This window comes from Carassius auratus, chromosome 3, assembly GCF_003368295.1.
Source record: "Carassius auratus strain Wakin chromosome 3, ASM336829v1, whole genome shotgun sequence".
NCBI lineage: Eukaryota > Metazoa > Chordata > Actinopteri > Cypriniformes > Cyprinidae > Carassius > Carassius auratus.
Genome location: NC_039245.1, coordinates 17901605 through 17906901, shown reverse-complemented (window position 1 = coordinate 17906901; position 5297 = coordinate 17901605).

Sequence of the window (5297 nt, the reverse complement as noted above, 5' to 3'; positions counted from 1 at the left end):
CATGCTAATAGCATGCTAGTCATGCTAGAGACATGCTATCAACATGCTAATCATGCTAAAATCATGCTAGCAACATGCTAGTCGCATGCTAATCATGCTAAAATCATGCTAGCAACATGCTAATCATGCTAAAATCATGCTAGCAACATGCTAGTCGCATGCTAATCATGCTAAAATTATGCTAGCAACATGCTAATCATGCTAAAATCATGCTAGCAACATGCTAGTCGCATGCTAGTCATGCTAGAGAAATGCTAGCAACATGCTAATCATGCTAAAATCATGCTAGCAACATGCTAGTCGCATGCTAATCATGCTAGAATCATGCTAGCAACATGTTAATCATGCTAATCATGCTAAAATCATGCTAGCAACATGCTAGTCGCATGCTAATCATGCTAAAATCATGCTAGCAACATGCTAGTCGCATGCTAATCATGCTAAAATCATGCTAGCAACATGCTAGTCGCATGCTAATCATGCTAAAATCATGCTAGCAACATGCTAATCATGCTAAAATCATGATAGCACAATGGTAATGTTAGATGTTTATCTCTCTATCCATCTATATTAAAACTAATCTATCTATCTATCTATCTATCTATCTATCTATCTATCTATCTATCTATCTATTTATCTATCTACCTTCAAACACTATCTTCAAACTCTATCTATCTACCTATCTATCTTCAAACTTTATCTATCTATCTATCTATCTATATTCAAACTCTATCTATCTATCTATCTATCTATCTATCTTCAAACTCTATCTATCTATCTATCTCAGACTGAAAACCGTCAAACTTAAAACTTTTTAAACTTCTTAAACTTTTCAAACTTTTCAAACTTTTCAGACTTTCTGGTCAGGCTTTCTCAAGCCAACTTAAAGTTTGTCTTGACGAACTTTTTTATCTAGTTATTAAGTTGGCTTGAGAGAGCCAACTTACTGATCTACTATTTAAACTTATTAAGTTGGCTTGAGAGAGCCAACTTACTGATATTCTATTTAAACTTATATTAAGTTGGCTTGAGAGAGCCAACTTACTGATATTCTATTTAAACTTATTATTATTATTATTATTATTCTTCTTAGACTAAATTATCAACTCTAACTCCTCCTAGAGCTTTAACTCTACAGACTCCAAACTCGGACCAGCTCTTCAGACTAATCTCGCCGGGTGTGCTATATCTTTTCTAACTGATCGGACTTATACTTTTCATAAAACTGAAGATTAAAAATCATAAAAATCCCATAGACTTGCATTGAAAAGCCTCTGCTCATCTGAACATTCCGTGAACTCCAACTGTCAAAAATTCAAATCTAAACACACTGAAGCCCATTAGACTCAATCAGACTAACCTATGTACTATACTAACTCATTCAAACTCATTCAAACTCATCTATCTATCTATATTCAAACTCTATCTATCTATCTATCTATCTATCAAACTCATCTATCTATATTAAAACTAATCTATCTATCTATCTATAATCAACTCATCTATCTATAATCAAACTCATCTATCTATTATCTATCTATCTATATTCAAACTCATCTATCTATCTATATTAAAACTATATCTATCTATCTATCTTATCTATCTATCTATCTATCTATCTATCTATCTATCTATCTATCATCAAAACTCATCTATCTATCTATCTATCTATCTATCTATCTATCTATCTATCTATCTATCTATCTATCTATCTATCTATCTATCTATCTATCTATATTCAACTCATCTATCTATCTATCTATCTATCTATCTATCTATCTATCTATCTATCTATCTATCTATCTATCTATCTATATTCAAACTTATCTATCTATCTATCTATCTATCTATCTATCTATCTATCTATATTCAAACTCATCTATCTATCTATCTATCTATCTATCAAACTTATCTATCTATATTAAAACTAATCTATCTATCTATCTATCTATCTATCTCTATCTATCTATCTATCTATCTATCTATCTATCTATCATCAAACTCATCTATCTATCTATCTATCTATCTATCTATCTATCTATCTAATCTATCTATCTATCTATCTATCTATCTATATTCAAACTCATCTATCTATCTATCTATCTATCTATCTATCTATCTATCTATATTCAAACTTATCTATCTATCTATCTATCTATCTATCTATATTCAAACTCATCTATCTATCTATCTATCTATCTATTCAAACTTATCTATCTATCTATCTATCTATCTATCTATCTATCTATCTATCTATCTATCTATCTATCTATCTATCTATCTATCTATCCTAACAACATGCTAGTCATGCTAAAAATCATGCTAGCAACATGCTAGTCGCATGCTAATCATGCTAAAATCATGCTAGCAACATGCTAATCATGCTAAAATCATGCTAGCAACATGCTAATCATGCTAAAATCATGCTAGTCGCATGCTAATCATGCTAAAATCATGCTAAAATCATGCTAGCAACATGCTAATCATGCTAAAATCATGCTAACAACATGCTAGTCGCCTGCTAATCATGCTAAAATCATGCTAGCAACATGCTAATCATGCTAAATCATGCTAGCAACATGCTAGTCGCATGCTAATCATGCTAAAATCATGCTAGCAACATGCTAATCATGCTAAAATCATGCTAGCAACATGCTAATCATGCTAAAATCATGCTAGCAATATGCTAGTCGCATGCTAATCATGCTAAAATCATGCTAGCAACGTGCTAGTCATGCTAAAAATCATGCTAGCAACATGCTAGTCGCATGCTAATCATGCTAAAATCATGCTAGCAACATGCTAATCATGCTAAAATCATGCTAGCAACATGCTAGTCGCATGCTAATCATGCTAAAATCATGCTAGCAACATGCTAATCATGCTAAAATCATGCTAGCAACATGCTAATCATGCTAAAATCATGCTAGCAACATGCTAGTCGCATGCTAATCATGCTAAAATCATGCTAGCAACATGCTAATCATGCTAAAATCATGCTAGCAACATGTAGTCGCATGCTAATCATGCTAAAATCATGCTAATCATGCTAAAATCATGCTAGCAACATGCTAGTCGCATGCTAATCATGCTAATCATGCTAAAATCATGCTAGCAACATGCTAGTGACATGCTAATCATTCTAAAATCATGCTAGCAACATGCTAGTCGCATGCTAATCATGCTAAAATCATGCTAGCAACATGCTAATTCATGCTAAAATCATGCTAGCAACATGCTAATCATGGCTAAAATCATGCTAGCAACATGCTAGTCGCATGCTAATCCATGCTAAAATCATGCTAGCAACATGCTAATCATGCTAAAATTCATGCTAGCAACATGCTAGTCGCCTGCTAATCATTGCTAAAATCATGGCTAGCAACATGCTAATGCATGCTAAAATCATGCTAGCAAAATGCTAGTCGCATGCTAATCATGCTAAAATAATGCTAGCAACATGCTAATCATGCTAAAAATCATGCTAGCAACATGCTAATCATGCTAAAATCATGCTAGCAACATGCTAGTCGCATGTTAATCATGCTAAAATCATGCTAGCAACATGCTAGTCGCATGCTAATCATGCTAAATCATGCTAGCAACATGCTAATCATGCTAAAATCATGCTAGCAACATGCTAGTCGCATGCTAATCATGCTAAAATCATGCTAGCAACATGCTAATCATGCTAAAATCATGATAGCACAATGGTAATGTTAGATGTTTATCTCTCTATCCATCTATATTAAAACTAATCTATCTATCTATCTATCTATCTATCTATCTATCTATTTATCTATCTATCTATCTATTTATCTATCTACCTTCAAACACTATCTTCAAACTCTATCTATCTACCTATCTATCTTCAAACTTTATCTATCTATCTATCTATCTATATTCAAACTCTATCTATCTATCTATCTATCTATCTATCTTCAAACTCTATCTATCTATCTATCTCAGACTGAAAAACCGTCAAACTTAAAACTTTTTAAACTTCTTAAACTTTTCAAACTTTTCAAACTTTTCAGACTTTCTGGTCAGGCTTTCTCAAGCCAACTTAAAAGTTTGTCCTTGACGAACTTTTTTATCTAGTTATTAAGTTGGCTTGAGAGAGCCAACTTACTGATCTACTATTTAAACTTATTAAGTTGGCTTGAGAGAGCCAACTTACTGATATTCTATTTAAACTTATTATTAAGTTGGCTTGAGAGAGCCAACTTACTGATATTCTATTAAACTTATTATTATTATTATTATTATTCTTCTTAGACTAAATTATCAACTCTAACTCCTCCTAGAGCTTTAACTCTACAGACTCCAAACTCGGACCAGCTCTTCAGACTAATCTCGCCGGGTGTGCTATATCTTTTCTAACTGATCGGACTTATACTTTTCATAAAACTGAAGATTAAAAATCATAAAAAATCCCATAGACTTGCATTGAAAAGCCTCTGCTCATCTGAACATTCCGTGAACTCCCAACTGTCAAAAATTCAAATCTAAACACACTGAAGCCCATTAGACTCAATCAGACTAACCTATGTACTATTACTAACTCATTCAAACTCATTCAACTCATCTATCTATCTATATTCAAACTCTATCTATCTATCTAATCTATCTATCAACTCATCTATCTATATTAAAACTAATCTATCCTATCTATCTATAATCAAACTCATCTATCTATAATCAAACTCATCTATCTATCTATCTATCTATCTATATTCAAACTCATCTATCTATCTATATTAAAACTATATCTATCTATCTATCTATCTATCTATCTATCTATCTATCTATCTATCTATCTATCTATCATCAAACTCATCTATCTATCTATCTATCTATCTATCTATCTAATCTATCTATCTATCTATCTACTATCTATCTATCTATCTATCTATCTATCTATCTATATTCAAACTCATCTATCTATCTATCTATCTATCTATCTATCTATCTATCTATCTTATCTATCTATCTATCTATCTATCTATCTATATTCAAACTTAATCTATCTATCTATCTATCTATCTATCTATCTATCTATCTATATTCAAACTCATCTATCTATCTATCTATCTATCTATCAAACTTATCTATCTATATTAAAAAACTAATCTATCTATCTATCTATCTATCTATCTATCTATCTTATCTATCTATCTATCTATCTATCATCAAACTCATCTATCTATCTATCTATCTATCTATCTATCTATCTATCTATCTATCTATCTATCTATCTATCTATTCTATCTATCTATCTATATTTCAAACTCATT